A 21,971-nucleotide genomic window follows, 5' to 3' on the forward strand; every position below is an offset into this window, starting at 1 on the left:
AGCATGAGCAACGGTGATGGCCCGTCCATATGTGTCTAGGATAAAGCCAAGTCATGACGCGGCGCGAGCACCATCACCTTTCTCTTGTCATAGTCCATATATAACCAGGTAAGCCATTTTAAAATGCTCCAAATAATTTAATATGTAAATATAAAATACCATAATAGTCTTAAATTCGACAATTGATTGTACAAAATTGAACTAAATTGCAATATGACATGTTCACATATATTAAATATGACAAAAAATAGTTAGTGTGTTACTTGTGGGACCTATGCTTTCTCAGAGCCATGAAAGTCTCAATTATGTCATCTTCAACCACTTCTAAATTGGTCATCGTTGTTTGGTTTTGAGCACATCATGTTGATCTTCCATAAGACATAAGTATCGTCCATAGAAACATGTCGTAGTGTAGTATTTACATTATGTTTAAATGATATGATTAGACAAGCAATAGTTTAGTTTCATGGGCATGTTCACTTCTTCTAAATAATTACATTCCTCGAGGTCATAACTACATGGAGAAAAGTTTTTTTTAACAAAAATAACATGCAGAGCGAAGCCTTACATGGGGGGAAACGGTAACCAAAATCAAACAAGAACATTCCTACATGTTGTATAGAAAAACTTTTAAAAAAATTATCTATCATAACTACAAGACGAAACAAAAATAATATATGAAAATATCACTAGAGGCCATAACTTAAAAATTATATATGAAAAAAGCAAAAAAATTGACGAGAGTGGGATTTGAACCCACGCCCTTTCGGACCAGAACCTTAATCTGGCGCCTTAGACCAACTCGGCCATCTCGTCATGTTGATAGTATTTCCCACATTATTTGTTTTGTTCAATCCTGAATGGGTCACCCCTGTATTCTCGCCATATTGATTTGGTTGCCCATATTATTATTTTTGTTCAATACTGAATGGATCACCTCTGCACATTATCCAGCAACTCAAAGCTGCAATAATAGAATCAACGTCGCTCACATCACTCGCCAATCCATTCTTGTGCACTTTCCCATCTTCAATATAATGGAGAACGCCACATACTCCTACAATAAAATTATAATCATCCCTTGTGTCATTGACTCTACATGTTATACACACAAAAAATATTCTCGATATAACATTCAACGACCATAAAGGATAAATATAAAATCTAATGACATACATAGGATTTTTCAATATCTATGTTGCTTCCATAAGGCATATTATTACGAACTCAAAGTAATCAATTTATTTTGGAAAAGGAAGATATATTAACTTCAAAGTTTGAGCTACATCTTCCGGCCTCCGTTACAATGGAACACACATCCCAACATTACTAATCGGCCAAAGTCCAAGTACACTTTAGTGACTATCAATCCTTAGACTAGATCACCACCCATCAGCCCAGGAAAAACACTCCATAGCCATGAGCAACAAAAGACGTGATGCCTCCACCGCAACCTCCCGTGAATCCAGTCGTTGCATAGGTGCCCACGAACGAACCCAGTGGATGAACATAATCAATTTTTGTCCAATCAGCTTTATGTGCAAAACATAATATTTTTTGTCCAATCAACTTTATGTGTAAGACATAATAATTTTTGTCCAACCAGCTTGTCGGGTACCTAGGAACCGGGTGCCCAAAGTAGGCCCAAGACTCTTGACGACTAGGGATGAAAACAGTTTCGGAATTTTTCGGAATTCCGACAACCGATTTCGAATTTTTTCGATCGAAATCACTGGTAACGGTATTTTTCGAAAACGGAATCGATTTTCGGAATTTCTATCGGTATCGGAATCGGCGTGGTGTTTTATATACCGTTTCTTTCGGTTGCCGGTTTTTGTCGGAAATTATCGGATTTGTGTCTCGAAATTTTCTGGAATTGTGTCTCGGAATTTTTTTCGGATTTTTCCAGTATGTGATTTTTTTGCATCGCATGTACGTCTCTGGATAAGGATTACTTATTTTTGTATTTTTTGGACGCTTTAAGATTTTTTTTGGGGGATAGATGGTGTTGAAAGGCAGTTGAGATTAACAATTTTAGTCTCTCGAACGAATCCACCATTTTCTATGCACATGTTATGTATTAGTAATATATAATGATAGAGAGTCGACAGTCTGTCTTTTTCACACACTAGATTTTAGGGTTTTCCTGTGAGGCTGTGAAAAAACCCTTCATGTGAGAAAAAAATATTTTATGAGTAAGCATGCCATGTCAGCTAAATCGAGTGGATATTGTGAATTGTGAACTTTGAGTCTGTGAACTTGTGATCTTTATGAACTTGTTATACTGTGAACTTGTTATATTGTGAACTTGTGATCTTTGTAAACTTTTTATATTATAAATTTGTGATCCTTGTGAACTTGTTATATCATGAATTGTGAACCTGTGGTCTTTATGATCTTTTGTCAACTTTGTTGTATTGTGAAGTTTGATATGTTTACCTATCATATTTTAGATTTCGACCGTTACTGGTGTATTTTCCGTACCGAACTTTTGTTTTCGATGTTTCCGAAATATCGATATCGTTTCCGCTTCCGGAGTTACCGTTTTTGATTTTGTTTCCGATCAAAAATATGAAAACGGTAATGGTTTTAGTGTTTACCGACCGTTTTCATCCCTATTGACGACCCACTTGACGACCAAGTCTCTACCGAGCAAGCCTACGAGGCGGAGCGGTCGGCCAAATCTCTACCGAGCAACCCTGCAAGGTGGAGCGAACGACCAAGTCTCTGCTAAGCAACCCTGCGAAGCAGAGCGATTGACCAAGTCTCTACCGAGCAACCCTATGAGGCAGAGCAGCCAACCAAGTTCTGTCGAGCAACCCTGCGAGGCCGAGCAGTCGACCAAGCCTCTACCGAGCAATCTTGCGAGGCAGAGCGACCAACCAAGTCCTCATCGAGCAATTTAGCAAGGTGGTGGCCCTGATCCAGTACTATTGACCCACATCAGCCACGACAAGACATGTCGTCAACAAACCACGTTCGAACCACGTGTATGGCATACAGAAGGGCGCCGAGAGATCCCTATCAATATGACAGTACACCACCATGTATGGTCTCTGGCATATCCCGACTGCCTTGTAGGGCCAGTCAACCCCGATCATGGGGGACCTATGCACCAGAGTCTCAACAGTAACCCACATACCGGGAAGACGACACTATACACCATACTGGGTGTATGCCTACGCACGCTGAAGGATGAAGCGAGGTTGATGACGAAAGGTGTCGGGGACCATAATTAGGGGTACCCTCAAGACTCCTAAATCTCAGCTGGTAACCCCCATCAGCACAAAGCTGCAAAGGCCTGATGGGTGCGATTAAGTCAAGGATCGGTCCATTCGAGGGACGCGATCACGCCTAGCCCGAGCCCAGCCTCGGGCAAGGGCATCCGACCCGGAGGATTTACGTCTCGCCCGAGTACCCCCTCCAGCAACGGACACACCTTCGGCTCGCCCGAGGCCCAGCCTTCACCAAGAAGCAACCTTGGCCAAGTCGCCACGGCAACCGACCAAATCGCAGGGGCATTTAATGCAAAGGTGGCCTGACACCTTTATCCTGACGTGCGCCCTCTAGTTGACAGAGCCGAAGTGACCGTCGTCACTTTGCCGCTCCACTGACCGGCCTGACAAGAGGACAGCGCCGCCTGCGCCGCTCCGATTGATGTGCCACTCGACAGAGTGAGGCTGACAGCAGCCAAGTCCGGCCTCAGGCGCCATAGGAAACTCCGCATTGCCCGACCCCAGGGCTTGGACTCGGGCTCAGCCCCGGAAGACGACGAACTCCGCTTCGCCCGACCCTAGGGCTCAGACTCGGGCTCAGCCCCGGAAGACGACGAACTTCGCTTCGCCCAACCCTAGGGCTCGGACTCGGGCTCAACCCTGGAAGACGACGAACTCCGCTTTGCCCGACCCCAGGGCTCGGACTCAGGCTCAGCCCCGGAAGACGACGAACTCTGCTTTGCCCGACCCCAGGGCTCGTACTTGGGCTCAGCCCTGGAAGATGACGAACTCCGCTTCGCCCGACCCCAGGGCTCGGACTCGGGCTCAGCCCCGGAAGACGACGAACTCCGCTTCGCCCGACCCCAGGGCTCGGACTCGGGCTCAGCCCTGGAAGACGACGAACTCCGCTTCGCCCGACCCCAGGGCTCGGACTCGGGCTCAGCCCCGGAAGACGACGAACTCCGCTTCGCCCGACCCCAGGGCTCGGAATCGGGCTCAGCCCCGAAAGACGACGAACTCCGCTTCGCCCGACCCCAGGGCTCGGACTCAGCCCTGGCCCCAGCCGACGGTCTCCGCCTCGCCCGACCTAGGGGCTCGGACTCGACCTCGGCCTTGGAAGACAGACTCGACCTCAACCTCGGAGGAGCCTCCACCTCGCCCAACCCAGGGCTCGGACCTACCATGTCACAGGAGGCGCCATCATTACCCTACCCCAAGCCGACTCAGGCTACGGGGAACAAGACCGGCGTCCCATCTGGCTCGCTCCGCTATACGAGTAATGATGGTGCCCCGCACGCTCTATGACGACGGCGACTCTCAGCCCCATTTCGGAAGCAAGAGGACGTCAGCAAGGACTCGACAGCCCCGACAGCTGTCCTTCCGCCAGGCTCCGGCGCTCCTCCGACGGCCATGACATCACACGAACCGGGTGCCAAAACCTCTCCGGCTGCCACGATGGCATGTACTTAGGGCGCTAGCTCTCCTCCGCTAGACACATTAGCACACTGCTACACCCCCCATTGTACACCTGGATCCTTTCCTTACGCCTATAAAAGGAAGGTCCAGGGCCCTCTTACAGAGGGTTGGCCGCGCAGAGAAGGACGGGACGGCGCTCGCGCAGGGCCGCTTGCTCCCTCCCGCGTGGACGCTTGTAACCCCCTACTGCAAGCGCACCCGACCTGGGCGCGGGACAAACACGAAGGCCGCAGGTTTCACCTCTCACGCATGTCTCCCTCCGGCTTCTTCCCCCCTTCGCGCTCCATCTCGCGCCGACCCATCTGGGCTGGGGCACGCGGCGACAATTTACTCGTCGGTCCAGGGACCCCCGGGGTTCGAAACACCGACAGTTGGCGCGCCAGGCAGGGGCCTGCTGCGTGTTGACGAACAGCTTCCCGTCAAGCTCCAGATGGGCAGTCTCCAGCAACCTTTCCAGCCCGGGACGGTGCTCCGTTTCGGGAGTCTTGAGTTCATGTCCCTCGATGGCAGCTACGACATGATACTCCTTCCCCCGCTGCGCGACAGCGACAATGGCGGCCGACAACCCGCCCGCCGGCGGCGGGATCGATGACGTCTTCCCCGCATGGTGGAAGAACAACATTCGAGCTCGCCCCGTCCCCTCCCCCGCCGACGGAGGAGGAGGCGGGGCAACCAAGACCAAGTAGGAGGCGGCACCTCGTCGGCTGTCGAGCGAGTCGACGGCGCCGGCGCCCCAACGGGGGGCACGTCGGGCATCGACCTTGCGTCTGAGACGAAGACGAGCGCTGTCTCCTCGCAACATGCCAACCCCAAGCCAACGGACGACGCCAGCACGCTCGCAAATGACTTGCTGGGTGTCACCCTCGTACCTGAGACGACGGTGCAGTCTGCTCCGGACGTGACTTCGTCACCGCCCGTCGACCAAGAGGTACCGACCGATTCCCATATCACGCCTTTTGGATTCAGCCTCGACCCACCAAGCGACTTCGCTTTGGTGGATGCTCTCATAGAGGCGAGTCCAAACCCTCTGGGGTATCGTATGCGGTCACCCTGGAACCGGCTGACGGCCGTCTCGACCTGCGAGCCCTTGGGGTCCGAGGAAGATGACGAGCCCGACTTTAGTTGGGATCTCTCCGGACTTGGTAACCCCAGTGCCATGCGGGACTTTATGACCGTGTGCGACTACTGCCTTTCCGACTGTTCCGACGGTAGCCGCAGCCTCGACAACGAGGACTGTGGCCCAAGTCGTGAATGCTTCCACGTCGATCTAGGGGGTCCCGACGAAGGTAACCATCTTGGTATGCTGGAGAACGGTGACCTCCCTAGGCTTGTGCCTCGCGTTGACATCCTTTGGGAGCTAGCTGTGGTCCCCGTCCCGGCGGGGGGTCATGACCCACAGCTCGAGCAAATCCGCGAGATGCAGGCCAGGCTCGACGAGGGAGCAGGAACACTTGAGCCGTTCCGCCGGGACAATGGGCAAGAATGGGCGGGCCAACCTCTGGCCGGAGAAGTGCGTCATCTACGCCAGGGCATCCAGCACCGCGTCGCCGACGATGTCAGGGTAAGGCCACCACCGGTTTCCAGTGGGGTCGGCCAGAACCTGGCTGCAGCGGCAATACTTCTCCGCGCGATGTCGGAGCCATCAACCACCGAGGGGCGGCGTATCCAGGGAGAGCTCAAGAATCTCCTGGAGGACGCCGCGGTCCGACGGGCCGAAAGCTCCGCCTCCCGAAGGCAGGGGTACCCCTCGGAACATCGCGCCGCGACTTCCCGATTCATGCGGGAAGCCTCGGTCCACACCGGGCGCACGCGCAACACAGCGCCTGCGGCCTCGGGTCGCCTCGGCAACGAGCACCATCACCGCAACCGTCGGGCCCACCTCGACGAGAGGGTGCGCCGAGGCTACCACCCCAGGCGTGGGGACGCTATGACAGCGGGGAGGATCGGAGTCCCTCGCACGAACCACCCGGTCCGCAGGCTTTCAGCCGCGCCATACGACGGGCGCCGTTCCCGACCTGGTTCCGAACCCCGACTACTATCACAAAGTACTCGGGGGAGACGAGACCGGAACTATGGCTCACGGACTATCGGTTGGCCTGCCAACTGGGTGGAACGAATGATGACAACCTCATCATCCGCAACCTCCCCCTGTTCCTTTCCGACACCGCTCGCGCCTGGCTGGAGCACCTGCCTCCGGGGCAGATCTCCAACTGGGACGACCTGGTCCAAGCCTTCGCTGGCAATTTCTAGGGCACGTACGTGCGCCCTGGAAACTCCTGGGATCTCCGAAGCTGCCGACAGCAGCCGGGAGAGTCTCTCCAGGACTACATCCGGCGATTCTCGAAGCAGCACACCGAGCTGCCCAACATCACCGATTCAGATGTCATCGGCGCGTTCCTCGCCGGCACCACCTGTCGCGACCTGGTGAGCAAGCTGGGTCGCAAGACCCCCACCAGGGCGAGCGAGCTGATGGACATCGCCACCAAGTTCGCCTCTGGCTAGGAGGCGGTTGAGGCCATCTTCTGGAAGGACAAGCAGCCCTAGGGCCGCCCACCGGAAGATGTCCCCGAGGCGTCAACTCAGCGCGGCGCCAAGAAGAAAGGCAAGAAGAAGTCGCTAGCAAAGCGCGCCGCCGCCGACGCGGACCTTGTCGCCGCCGCCGAGTACAAGAACCCTCGGAAACCTCCCGGAGGTGCCAACCTCTTCGACAAGATGCTCAAGGAGTCGTGCCCCTATCATCAGGGGCCCGTCAAGCACACCCTTGAGGAGTGTGCCATGCTTCGGCGCCACTTTCACAAGGCCGGGCCACCCGCGGAGGGTGGCAGGGCTCGTGACGACGATAAGAAGGAGGATCACAAGGCAGGAGAGTTCCCCGAGGTCCACGACTGCTTCATGATCTACGGTGGGCAAGTGGCGAACGCCTCGGCTCGACACCGCAAGCAAGAGCGTCGGGAGGTCTGTTCGGTAAAGGTGGCGGCGCCAGTCTACCTAGACTGGTCCGACAAGCCCATCACCTTCGACCAAGACGACCACCCCGACCGTGTGCCGAGCCCGGGGAAATACCCGCTCGTTGTCGACCCCGTCATCGGCAACGTCAGGCTCACAAGGGTCCTCATGGACGGAGGCAGCAGCCTCAACATCATCTACGCCGAGACCCTCGGGCTCCTACGGATCGATCTGTCCTCGGTCTGGGCAGGCGCTGCGCCTTTTCACGGGATCATCCTCGGGAAGGGCGTCCAGCCCCTCGGACGACTCGATCTACCCGACTGCTTTGGGACACCCTCCAACTTCCGAAGGGAGACCCTCACGTTCGAGGTGGTCGGGTTTCGAGGAACCTACCACGCAGTGCTGGGGAGACCATGCTACGCCAAGTTCATGGCCATCCCCAACTACACCTACCTCAAGCTCAAGATGCCGGGCCCCAACGGGGTCATCACCGTCGGCCCCACGTACCGACACGCGTACGAACGCGACGTGGAGTGCGTGGAGTACGCCGAGGCCCTCGCCGAATCCGAGGCCCTCATCGCCGACCTGGAGAGCCTCTTTAAGGAGGCGCCAGACGTGAAGCGCCACGCCGGCAACTTCGAGCCAGCAGAGACAGTTAAATCCGTCCCTCTCGACCCCAGCAGCGATGCCTCCAAGCAGATCCGGATCAGCTCCGAGCTCGATCCCAAATAGGAAGCAGTGCTCGTCGACTTTCTCCGCGCAAACGCCCACGTTTTCGCGTGGAGTCCCTCGGACATGCCCGACATACCGAGGGATGTCGCCGAGCACTCGCTGTATATCCGAGCTGGAGCCCGACCTGTGAAGTAGCCTCTGCGCCGATTCGACAAAGAAAAGCGCAGAGCCATAGGCGAGGAGATCCACAAGCTAATGGCGGCAGGGTTCATCAAAGAGGTATTCCACCCTGAATGGCTTGCCAACCCTGTGCTTGTGAGAAAGAAAGGAGGGAAATGGTGGATGTGTGTAGACTACACTGGTCTGAACAAAGCATGTCCGAAAGTTCCCTACCCTCTGCCTCGCATCGATCAAATCGTGGATTCCACTGCTGGGTGTGAAACCCTGTCTTTCCTCGATGCCTACTCGGGGTATCACCAGATCAGGATGAAAGAGTCCGACCAGCTCGCGACTTCTTTCATCACACCCTTCGGCATGTACTGCTATGTTACCATGCCGTCTGGATTGAGGAATGCAGGTGCAACGTACCAATGGTGCATGAACCACGTGTTCGGCGAACACATTGGTCGAATGGTCAAGGCCTACGTCGATGACATCGTAGTCAAGACGAGGAAAGCCTCCGACCTCCTTTCCGACCTTGAAGCGACATTCTGATGTCTCAAGGCGAAAGGCGTGAAGCTCAATCCAGAGAAGTGTGTCTTCGGGGTTCCCCGAGGCATGCTCTTGGGGTTCATCGTCTCCGAGCGTGGCATCGAGGCCAATCCGGAGAAGATCGCGGCCATCACCAGCATGGGGCCCATCAAGGACTTGAAAGGCGTACAGAGAGTCACGGGATGCCTTGCGGCTCTGAGCCGTTTCATCTCGCGCCTCGGCGAAAGAGGCCTGCCCCTGTACCGCCTCTTAAGGAAGGCCGAGTGCTTCACTTGGACCCCTGAGGCCGAGGAAGCCCTCGGGAACCTGAAGGCGCTCCTCACGAACGCGCCCATCTTGGTGCCCCCCACTGCCGGAGAAGCCCTCTTGATCTACGTCGCCGCGACCACTCAGGTGGTTAGCGCCGCGATTGTGGTTAAGAGACGAGAAGAGGGGCATGCATTGCCCGTCCAGAGGCCAGTCTACTTCATCAGTTAGGTACTGTCCGAGACCAAGATCCGCTACCCAGAAATTCAGAAGCTGCTGTATGCGGTGATCCTAACGCGACAGAAGTTGCGACACTACTTCGAGTCTCATCCGGTAACAGTGGTGTCATCCTTCCCCCTGGGGGAGATCATCCAGTGCCGAGAGGCCTCGGGTAGAATTGCAAAGTGGGCAGTGGAAATCATGGGCGAGACGATCTCGTTCGCCCCTCGGAAGGCCATCAAGTCCCAGGTCTTGGCGGACTTTGTGGCTGAATGGGTCGACACCCAGCTCCCAACAGCTCTGATCCAACCGGAACTCTGGACCATGTTCTTCGACGGGTCGCTGATGAAGACAGGAGCAGGCGCAGGCCTGCTCTTCATCTCGCCCCTCGGGAAGCACCTACGCTACGTGCTACGCCTCCACTTCCCGGCATCCAACAATGTGGCCGAGTACGAGGCTCTGGTCAACGGGTTGCGCATCGCCATCGAGCTGGGGGTCCGACGCCTTGACGCTCGCGGTGACTCGCAGCTCGTCATCGACCAAGTCATGAAGAACTCCCACTGCCGCGACCCGAAGATGGAAGCCTACTGCGATGAGGTTCTGCGCCTGGAAGACAAGTTCTACGGGCTCGAGCTCAACCACATCGCCCGACGCCACAACAAGACTGCGGACGAGCTGGCTAAAATAGCCTCGGGGCGAACAACGGTTCCCCCGAACGTCTTCTCCCGAGACCTGCATCAACCCTCCGTCAAGACCGACGACACGCCCGAGCCCGTGAAGCCCTCGGCTCAATCCGAGGCACCCTCGGCTCAGCCCGAGACACCCTCGGCTGAGTCCGAGGCACCCTCGGCTCAGTCCGAGGCACCCTCGGCTCGGCCCGAGGCACCCTCGACTCGGCCCGAGGTACCCTCGGCCCTCGAGGGTGAGGCACTGCGCATCGAGGAGGAGCAAAGCGGGGTCACGCCTAATCGAAACTGGCAGACCCCGTACCTGCAATATCTCCACCGAGGAGAGCTACCCCTCGACCGAGCCGAAGCTCGGCGGTTGGCGCGGCGCGCCAAGTCGTTCGTCTTGCTGGGAGACGGGAAGGAGCTCTACCACCGCAGCCCCTCGGGCATCCTCCAGCGATTCATTTCCATCGCCGAAGGCCAGGAGCTCCTACAAGAGATACACTCGGGGGCTTGCGGCCATCACGCAGCACCTCGAGCCCTTGTTGGAAACGCCTTCCGACAAGGTTTCTACTGGCCGACGACGGTGGCCGACGCCACTTGAATTGTCCGCACCTGCGAAGGGTGTCAGTTCTACGCAAGGCAGAACCACCTGCCCGCTCAGGCTCTGCAGACCATACCCATCACCTGGTCGTTTGCTGTGTGGGGTCTGGACCTAGTTGGCCCCTTGCAGAAGGCACCCGGGGGCTACACGCACCTGTTGGTCGCCATCGACAAATTCTCCAAGTGGATCGAGGTCCGACCCCTAAACAGCATCAGTTCCGAACAGGCGGTGGCGTTCTTCACCAACATCATCCATCGCTTTGGGGTCTCGAACTCCATCATCACCGACAACGGCACCCAGTTCACCGGCAGAAAGTTCCTGGACTTCTGCGAGGATCACCACATCCGGGTGGACTGGGCCGCCGTGGCTCACCCCATGACGAATGGGCAAGTAGAGCGTGCCAACGACATGATTCTACAAGGACTCAAGCCTCGGATCTACAACGACCTCAACAAGTTCGGCAAGCGGTGGATGAAGGAACTCCCCTCGGTGGTCTGGAGTCTGAGGACAACGCCGAGCCGGGCCACGAGCTTCACACCGTTCTTTCTAGTCTATGGGGCCGAGGCCGTCTTGCCCACAGACTTAGAATACGGTTCCCCGAGGACGAGGGCCTACGCCGACCAACGCAATCGAGCTAATCGAGAAGACTCATTGGACCATCTGGAAGAGGCTCGGGACATGGCCTTACTACACTCGGCGCGGTACCAGCAGTCCCTGCGACGCTACCACGCCCGAGGGGTTCGGTCCCGAGACCTCCAGGTGGGCGACCTGATGCTTCGGCTGCGACAAGACGCCCGAGGGCGGCACAAGCTCACGCCTCCCTGGGAAGGGCCGTTCGTCATCGCCAAAGTTCTGAAGCCCGGGACGTACAAGCTGGCCAACAGTCAAGGCGAGGTCTACGGCAACGCTTGGAACATCCGACAGCTACGTCGCTTCTACCCTTAAGATGCTTTCAAGTTGTTCGTATACCTCGTTCACACGCAAAGTTTAGTCATCAAGGAAGGGTCAGCCTTGCCTCGGCAAAGCCCGACCCTCCCTCAGGGGCTAAAAGGGGGGAACCCCCTCTGCGTCGAAATTTTCCTCGGAAAAAGATCTTTTCTGCCAGAATGTCTTTCGTGCTTTTCGACTACTTCGAAAGTGGATCCTGAAAACGACGGAGTACACGTAAGCAGCCAAGGCTGACCGAGCCGAGGGACTCCTATGCCTCCGGGATACGGATACCTCACTCATCACCTTCTGAGATAAGTAACTCACGCTCGGATAAGTGATTCCACGGACCGAACAAGTCTTCACGCTCGAAAACACCTATGCCGAAACGATTTTTCGAGCCTTCTCGACTGCGTCGGTGACAGAACCCTATGGACGAGTAAGAGCGCACGTAAGCGGCAAGGCCGACCGAGCCGAGGGATTCCTACGCCTCCGGGATACGGATACCTCACTCATCGCCTTCCGTGAAAAGTAACTCTCGCTTGGACAAACAATTCCGTTACCGACAAATAAGTCCAGATACTCGAAACAAGAGGGAAAGAAACACAACTTTACAACACGACGATGGTGTGTTTGGGCCTCGGTGGCCGCAGAAAATGTACACACACTACAAGATAATCCGATCCTGCAGGCTCGGATCTTGACAGTTGAAGGGAGCAGCAGCACCCTCGGCGTCAACTACACCTTCGGCGGGGTCGGACCTAGCCTCGGATGGCGACGCGGTTGGAGGATCCCCACTCCGAAGGACGACATCAGCACCACGCCTGGGCCATCGCCGCCAGGGTCTTCTCCAGGAATCCGGCTCGAGCAGACGGCTCGGTCGGCCACCCCGAGGCCTCGGCCAGCTGTCCCCCGAAGACATCAGCCCGACCCGTGGCCTCGGCAACTCTACTCCGGCGTCGGTCCCACCAGTGGACGACCCGGCCAGGCTCTGGCCGACCAAGTCTTCTTTTCGAGCCAACTCAGCCTCTGTCCGTGCTCACACCGCTACCTCCGGCTTCGGCTCATCGAAGAGCAGCCGAGGGTTTCCTTTAACTAAGCGAGAGAAGCCTCGGACAGCAAGGCCGACCGAGCCGAGGGACTCCTACGCCTCCGAGATACAGATACCTCACTCGTCACCTTTGCACGAGGCAACTCACGCTTGGTGAAGCGGTTCAGATAGCCGACAGGCGAGTCTTAGTGCTCGAAATGAGGAAAAAACACGGCTCCGCGCCAAAAAATACATACATGTTCAGGCCCCGACAGCCGCAATGAACAAAACACCGGCATTCAAGGTGCCATTACAAACGGAACTCCGGTTCCACCTCCGCAGGTACGAACAACCCCACACGACGGGGGGGGGGGGGCTGCGGATGGCTCGACGTCGCCCGCTCCAGCAGCAGCGACAACGACCCCCGCTCTGGGTGGCCGAACCGCGGGAGCAATGGCCTCAGGGCAGACGCCGCTGCAACCTTGCCCTCGCCCACGCCGACGCTCGAGGGGCGAGGACAAGTACAAAGAGCCGGAGGCCCCGAGCGCGGATGCTGGCGGTGATCCCGTCGGCGACGAGGACTTCTCCAGCCGCCACCTCCGCACCGACGACAGGAGCCGTCTGCCCACCGGCAGATCCCCACTCGGATCCTCCCGGATGAGCGGAGCACCGATCTCCGTGCAGAGGTGCCGTACCGAGACAAAGGTAGGACAGCCCCAGAACACGAACGCCACCCTTGCAGCGCGCGATGTCTTGGGCGGTCCTCCAGTGCGCGCGGCGCGACAACCGCCCTTGCGGCGAGAGGGGGCACCGCGTGCCGAGCCAGCGAGCCCAACGCGCTGAAGCTGACGACGCCCGCCGTCGACCAGCCCCGCGTTGTCGAAGTCCGACCCTCCCGCTGGGCCGCTGAGCGCCCCCTCCCTTGAATGCAAAGGGAGAGGCTGACCCACGAACCCGCACGGGAGGTAGAGCTCCGGCTCAGCCCGGCCCCCGCCCCAGCCAGGATGATGAACATCCTTGAAGCTGAGGGCGGGACCAAGATCGCAGCCCGGCTTGCTTCTCCCCACCCAGGGGCTGGTGGTCACCGTCTTGGGCGACCGCCGGCGAGGGGATGCGGCCGGGCTGCATGATGAAAATCCTTGAAGCCGAACGATGGCTGAAAGGTACCAACTTCCGCGAAGTTGCGTTCCTCCAACGACAAGGCGAAAGGATTGCGGGAGTTCCCCATCCGGGGGCTCGGAAGGTGGAAAGACGTGATGCATAAGGGGGCACAAAGACATGGTCGCCTTTCAAGGGGATCACCCTCCTTTTAAAGGCGACTCTCCCCACTTGCGTCCTCAGCCATCGCGGGCTGAGTCTTCTCCAACACGCTCCAAGGTCCTCCCCCTACGGCACGGGGGCTGGGTCCCGCGCGTCATGCAAGCTGGCCCAGGGCAGAAGAAGCCAAACCGCCGCGCGCGGTGCATGCAACTGCCCAGCGGTTAGAAGCATTCCTCCACTATCGCCTAGGCCAGCGGGTGAAAGGGCGGACAGCCATGCAGGCAGCATGCAACCGCGCCAAGTGGGCGCACCCCTCCGACTTCCAACGCACCCAGCATGGAGGCCCAGGCCCACACGTCATGCAACCGGCGCGCCGGTTGCTACGTGCGAGCAACTGCACCGCCACTCGCGCCACTACCGCGCCTCCTCGACTGCGGAACCAGTACCGCGACTCGAGGCAACCCTGCGTATGACCCAACAGTGCCAGCCAGGCGCGACGGTCAATACGGCCAAAAATGGGCCGGCAGTAATGGCGGTGGCAGGCGGGCGGAAGCAGCGGTCACGTCGTCAGCTAAGCTTACGTCCCATCCAAGGACAGCAAGGGAACCCTCTCCCACGGCGTGAAGACGGCGCGTCCATGTTCCGTTCCTCGAACGGCTCGCGCACGCGCAACAGCTGCCCCGCGAACCACTCGCCCCGTCGCATTAACTCCGCGGCGGGACAGGCGGCACCTTTGGCAGGAGAAGCGAGCGACGCTTCACCTTCGCCATAATGACCGCGTCAAAAAAGGTGCGCCACGTCATCTCGATTTCGTATTCTTTCCTTTTTCCTCTTTCTCTCTCTTACAACAGGGACCGGGAAAGGGGGATACCCCGAAAGGGATCCTTCTCCGTGAAGGAAACAGGCCCCGAGCCTCCCTACTGATCAGAGGTTCAAAGGCTGGCCCCTCGGAGGGGTTCAACAGCCGCCTCAGAGCGCCTGGGCTCCGCGCCCACTACTGGTCAGAGGTTCGAAGGCCGGCCCCTCGGAAGGGTTCAACGGCTGCCTCAGGCCACTCGGGCTCCGCGCCCACTACTGATCAGGGGTTCGTAGGCTGGCCCTCGAAGGGTTCACAGCCGCCTCAGACGCAGAGCAAGGGATGACCCTGGGTACGTTCGATACATAACCAAGGCTCGGGCTACGCTCCCGAGGTACCCTAGGACATTTCCGAGACCAGCGGGAACGATCGTGTAACAGAATCCCATCAGAGGGAGGCATCGAGCCCTCGGACCCCGTCAAAAGGGGACCGGGTCCGGCAGATCACCCGCAGGTACTTTTGGAGCGCGCCTCCGGGCCTCTAGCCGACCCCTAACGAATGGGGCACGGGCGTCCACTCGGATTACCCGTCAGCAGCTCGCTGGAGACACCATGTTCGGCGCCCTCCAAGGGCAACATGGCGCTTTCCCTCCTCCTCCTTGCGGAAAGGCGACGCATGGGCGTATGTAAAAAAGTAGAGTCTGTCCTTGACCGTCCTCTCGCCCTGTGCAGAGGCTCGGGGGCTGCTCTCGCAAACCCGGCTCCGGCCAAACCGTTGACAGCGTCAACATACCAGCCCGAGAACTTGGGACCCGACCGTGCACCCGGGCTACGACCAGCTCGCATGAGGGAACAACCAGACCAGCCGAAGTGTTGCGAAACGCACTAAGACCTCGAAGGAGTCAAACCACTCCTCCGAGGCCTCGGGGGCTACACCCGGCGGGTGCGCTCGCGCGCACCCACCGGAACAAAACGCAACCAAAGGCTGGTCCCCTTGCAAAAAAGTGCGACAAAAGCCTCCAAGCGAGTATTAACACTCCCTTCGAGGCTCGGGGGCTACTGTCGGGGACCATAATTAGGGGTACCCTCAAGACTCCTAAATCTCAGCTGGTAACCCCCATCAGCACAAAGCTGCAAAGGCCTGATGGGTGCGATAAAGTCAAGGATCGGTCCATTCGAGGGACGCGATCATGCCTAGCCCGAGCCCAGCCTCGGGCAAGGGTAGCCGACCCCGGAGGATTTACGTCTCGCCCGAGGACCTCCTCCAGCAACGGACACACCTTCGGCTCGCCCGAGGCCCAGCCTTCACCAAGAAGCAACCTTGGCCAAGTCGCCACGGCAACCGACCAAATCGTAGGGGCATTTAATGCAAAGGTGGCCTGACACCTTTATCCTGACGCGCGCCCTCTAGTTGACAGAGCCGAAGTGACCGTCGTCACTTCGCCGCTCCACTGACTGGCCTAACAAGAGGACAGCGCCGCCTGCGCCGCTCCGACTGCTGTGCCACTCGACAGAGTGAGGCTGACAGCAGCCAAGTCCGGCCTCAGGCGCCATAGGAAACTCCGCATCGCCCGACCCTAGGGCTTGGACTCGGGCTCAGCCCCGGAAGACGACGAACTCCGCTTCGCCCGACCCCAGGGCTCGGACTCGGGCTCAACCTCGGAAGACGACGAACTCCGCTTCGCTCGACCCCAGGGCTCAGACTCGGGCTCAGCCCCGGAAGACGACGAACTCCGCTTTGCCTGACCCCAGGGCTCGGACTCGGGCTCAGCCCCGGAAGACGACGAACTCCGCTTCGCCCGACCCCAGGGCTCGGACTCAGCCCTGGCCTCAGCCGACGGTCTCCGCCTCGCCCGACCCAGGGGATCGGACTCGACCTCGGCCTTGGAAGACAGACTCGACCTCGACCCCGGAGGAGCCTCCACCTTGACCAACCCAGGGCTCGAACCGACCACGTCATAGGAGGCGCCATCATTACCCTACCCCAAGCTGACTCAGGCTACGGGGAACAAGACCGGCGTCCCATCTGGCTCGCTTCGCTAAACAAGTAATGATGGCGCCCCGCATGCTCTATGACGACGGCGGCTCTCAGCCCCCTTACGGAAGCAAGAGGACGTCAGCAAGGATTCGACAGCCCCGACAGCTGTCCTTCCGCCAGGCTCCAGCGCTCCTCCGACGGCCACGACACCACACGAACCGGGTGCTAAAACCTCTCCGACTGCCACGATGGCATGTACTTAGGACACTAGCTCTCCTCCGCTAGACACGTTAGCACACTGCTACACCCCCCATTGTACACCTGGATCCTTTCCTTACGCCTAAAAAATGAAGGTCTAGGGCCCTCTTACAGAAGGTTGGCCGCGCGGAGAAGGACGGGACGGCGCTCGCGCAGGGCCGCTCGCTCCCTCCCACGTGGACGCTTGTAACCCCCTACTGCAAGCGCACCCGACCTGGGCGCGGGACAAACATGAAGGCCGCGGGTTTCACCTCTCACGCATGTCTCCCTCCGGCTCCTCTTCCCCCCTTTGCGCTCTGTCTCGCGCTGACCCATATGGGCTGGGGCACGCGGCGATAATTTACTCGTCGGTCCAGGGACCCCCGGGGTTCGAAACACCGACAAAAGGCGAAGACTGTCTCGCGCACGACCCCAAATATAGCATGAGTCTACCCCGTGGGACCCACCAAACGCCACTACGAGGACATCAGCATTGGACTCGCTACAGGGACATGTATATCAGACGGACAAAGTAGTATGCCATAATGGGAGTATGGCTATGCACGACCCTACGGACGACGTCAGAGGGACTACGTCAACTAGGGGATATAAAAGGGCAGGACCCCATCCTTCTTCCCACACACGCACCAGCTGTAACACATCTTTCAAGCAAAACTACGATCAACACAACACTGGACTAAGGCAAAAGCCGAACCAGTATAACTCTCTATCTCAACCCTTTGTTCGAATCCCAGGTGGTTCACCGTTCGGAGTCAGTCCAAGCTAGCATCGCAACGAAACACAATTTTATTGTCCCCCGGTTTCCAAAACTACAACAGTTGGCACGCTAGGTAGGGGAATGTTAGCGTGCCAAGTGACATCCTCCACTCCGTTTGCTCAATCTTCAAGGTTCATCAGCAGCAAGACCTTCACACCTAGAAGCCACATCACGTTTGGCTCTCTCGACTTCCTCACCACCGCTTCCGACGAACTCTGCCTCGCCGACCCCGACACGCATGTCATTATAGGTACAAGACATGCATGCTTCGTAACTATCAGGAGCAAGGCGAAGAGGCGATGCCTTAAGAGGTGTGTCACTGCCCTCAAGTGGCGCCTTAACCAGCTCGCTGCTGCCATCAAGCAAAACGCAGAGGAAGCCTCACCTTCAACATTCGTGGCTGTCATCGGCCATCAACCAATATCTGTCCTCGACCTGCTCGAGGATGACTCGAGTCATGACTCGACTAAGGACCCAACTCTAAAGTCCACAAGGCAGTGGGAAGGACCTGTTTCATGGCGACATTGCCGCAGAACAAGAATGACAGGGGGCATGGAACCCCCCAACCAAGAAGAGGAATATTAGCGTCAGCGCTAGGCGTGCATCCTTGCTCGTGAGGCCACCCTCCAACAGCAGGAGGAGGAGCTCGATGCCCTCATCCGTAAACTCAAGCGGGTTTACGTGAACATCGAACAAAGGCGTCTTGAGGCCAAAATACCTCGAGCAAGGAAGGCCTGCGATCAGATCACCGAGAGCAGCGACGACACGTAATACTTCCTCAACCCAAGGAGGAACATGGCCACGACAGCCATTATTCTTCGGTCTATCCTCTAGCCGGATGAACCAGAGGCAAGGGAGATGTACCGAAACCTCTGCAACCTAGTGGAGAAAACCACAGTACAACAAGCCAAAATCGATCGACGGGTGCCCTCCGGCGTGGACAGCTATGGCACACGCACGACCTCGTCATGGAGCAAGGGGGCACAACCATCCCAATCCACAAGGGTGTGCGTTCTCCTGAAGAACCGCCTCAGGGATATCCACGACACCTGTAACATCCTCAATAACTGGCCACGGGAGCAGGAACAAGTGGATGAACCGTGCGAAAGGAGGCGCGAGCGTATCCCCAGCCCACCCAGGCTGGGGCCACGTGCCTTTGGACACGTGACCAGGAAGGTGTAGTTGCTCGCAAAGGTTCAAGCACCAAAAAACATCACCAAGTGCGACGGGTCCTCAAATCTCGGTGTCTAGTTAGAAGATTATCGTCTTGCCTGCCACATGGCGAGAATGAAGGACGACCATCTGATCATCCAGTTCCTCTCCATCCACCTCGTGGAGGGAGCAAGGGACCGGCTTGAGAACTTGCCAAGCGACACCATCCATGACTGAGCGACCCCAGGAAGGCCTTCGTCAGAAATTTCTAGGGAACCTAGAAATTCTAGGAGCTCTTTGGACCTCAAGAGGTGCACCCAAAAGAGTGGGGAAAGTCTCTTGGATTACATCTGGAGGTTCTCCCATAAAAGGAATGACCTCCGGACCTTCCTGATGCCGATGTGGTAATTGCGTTCACTTACGACACAACCAACAAAGCACTTGTCCATGGATTTTCTTAGGGGCAACCAAAGACTACAGCCGACCTCCTCGACATAGCGACCAAGTTCGCCAATGGGGAAGACGCTGTGGGGGCCAGCTTCCGCAAGGGGAAGAGCCTGAACGACGTCGACGACACAAGCAGTGTAAAGAAGGAGCGTCGAGAGCACCCCAACAAGAGCAGGAGGAATCATCATCCCTCGCGTGACAAGGGCGAAGTTGCCATAGTTGATCAGTCACCCAAGCCACTGGCAAAAAAATGGGCGATCATTTCTAGAAGTTGATGGATGTGTCATGCCAGAACCACAACTTCCTCGTCCACCATAAGCTCCACGAGTGCAAGCTTCTAAAGCGCTTCATCACCAAGCCTCCTAGCAAGAAGGCAAAGCCCGAAGAAGCCGCCAAACCGGCGGAACAGGAGGACCTCGTTGAAGATTTTCCTAAACCAATGGGATGCCTCATGATCTTCGATGATTCCAAATCCTACTATGACAATTGCCTCCTCAAGGTGGCACACCGCGAGGTGCACGTGGTGGACCCCACCGTTCTGCAGTACCTACGGTGGTCGAAATTCCCGATCATCTTCAATCGCCATGACCATCCGAAGAGGATCCCTCACCTAGGGACCTACCCCTTGTCATCGAGCCAATTGTGGGCTCGAAGCGCCTCTCCAAGGTGCTCATGGACGGGGCGAGTGTCCTCAACGTTATGGACGTTGAGACCTTCCATGGCTTGGGGATTGCACGATCTATGTTGCGTCCTAGTCCGGTGCCATTCCACGACATCATCCCAGGCCACCAAGCCTACCCACTTGGGCGGATCATGTTGACTGTCATGTTCAGCGATGCCTCCAACTTCCGCATCGAGCGGTTAGAGTTCGAGGTAGCCAACTTCCCAGGGTCCTACAATACCATCCTCGGGAGACCATGCTCCGCCAAATTCATGGTCGTCCCCAACTACACCTACCTTATGCTGAAGATGCCCAGTACGCGCGGGATCATCACAGTGTCTGTCTCCTTGAAGGCCGCCTACACATGTGAGCAAGCCAATTGTGAGCTCGCCTCATTATTAACCGCTATAAAGGAGATAGCCGAGCTTTAGAAGGCTACCTCAAGGTGCCCTAGATGCTCCCAAGGCTGGCTCCGGCGCCTTCAAGTCCGTCGAGGACACGAAGGAAGTCCCGATTGATGCCGTCGACGCATCCAAACGTGTTTGCATTGGAGCAGCGCTCTCCAACAAATAGGAAGGCACACTTGTCGATTTCCTCCAAGCTAAACATGACATATTCATATTAAAGCCTATGAACATGCTAGAGATCCCAAGGGAAGTCATTGAGCACTCCCTGACCATCCACCCAACGGCTAGATTAGTCGCCCAAAGGCTTCGCCGCTTCAACGAGGAAAAGTGCAAGGCCATAGGCGAGGAGGTCGTGAAGCTCTTAGCTCCAGGGTTTGTAAGAGAAATACACCACTTAGTGTGGGTTGCAAATCATGTGCTAGTTAAGAAGTAGAATGGGAACTGGAGGGTGTGTGTTGACTACAAGGGCCTTAACAAGGCATGTCCGAAGGAGCCTTTTTCTCTCTTATGTATTGATCAGGTCATAGACTCCACCGTAGGGTGCAAGCTCCTTCCCTTTCTGGATGTCTACTCGGGCTATCACCAAATAGTCATGAAAGAGAGCGACCAACATGCCACCACATTCATCACCCCCTTTGGAACATTCTGCTATGTCTCCATGCCCTTCGGTTTGAAGAATGTTGGAGCAACATATCAGCGTTGCATGCTCTAGTGCTTCACCGACCAAGTCAGATGCAACATTAAAGTGTATGTCGACGACATCGTCGTGAAAACCAGGAAGTCCGATAACCTCATCACGGACCTAAAGGAGACGTTCACCAACCTCAGAAGGTTGTGGATCAATCTTAACCTCGAAAAGTGTGTGTTTGGGGTTCCTAAGGGTAAGCTTCTAGGCTTCATGGTCTTCGATCGCGGGATCGAAGCTAACCATGAAAAGATCGAAGCCATTCGACATATGGGCCCCATCCAAAACCTCAAAGGAATGCAGCGGCTGGTGGGATGGGTTACCACGCTTAATCGATTCGTGTCTAGGCTCGGAGAGAAGGGCATGCCCCTTTACAAACTCCTCAGGAAGAGCGACCATATTTCTTGGATCGTAGAAGCCCATAAGGCCCTCAATCGGATAAATGTGTTCCTAACTTCACCACCAGTCCTGGTCACACCTAAACCAGGTGAAATCCTCTTCCCCTACATCGTAGCCACCACCCAGGTGGTCAGTGCCGCACTAGTGGTGGAAAGAGAATACGAGGGTCACATACTCAAAGTATAGATACCTATTTACTTCATCAGCAAGGTACTGACCAAGTCCAAGGATCGATACCCTCAAATATAAAAGCTACTCTATGACGTCCTCATCGCCAAGTGGAAGCTAATACACTACTTCGATCAGCACTTCATGTCGATAGTGTCTATGACTCTCCTTGGGGAGATCGTTCACAATCATGATGCATCTGGGCGCATCACAAAATGGTCCCTCGAGCTCAATGGGCTTGACATCATCTACGTCCCTAGGACTGCGATCAAGTTCCAGGCTCTTGCCAA

At 56.6% G+C, this 21,971-nt stretch overlaps 1 non-coding gene across 1 annotated transcript; it reads right to left on the bottom strand.

Annotated features, from left to right (window-relative positions):
* Positions 1-735: 735 nt before the first annotated feature.
* Positions 736-816, bottom strand: TRNAL-AAG (transfer RNA leucine (anticodon AAG)). The gene has a single exon. It is a non-coding gene; the product is annotated as a tRNA-Leu (tRNA).
* Positions 817-21,971: the final 21,155 nt, after the last annotated feature.

Source organism: Zea mays, chromosome 2 (genome assembly GCF_902167145.1).
Source record: "Zea mays cultivar B73 chromosome 2, Zm-B73-REFERENCE-NAM-5.0, whole genome shotgun sequence".
Classification (NCBI taxonomy): Eukaryota; Viridiplantae; Streptophyta; class Magnoliopsida; order Poales; family Poaceae; genus Zea; species Zea mays.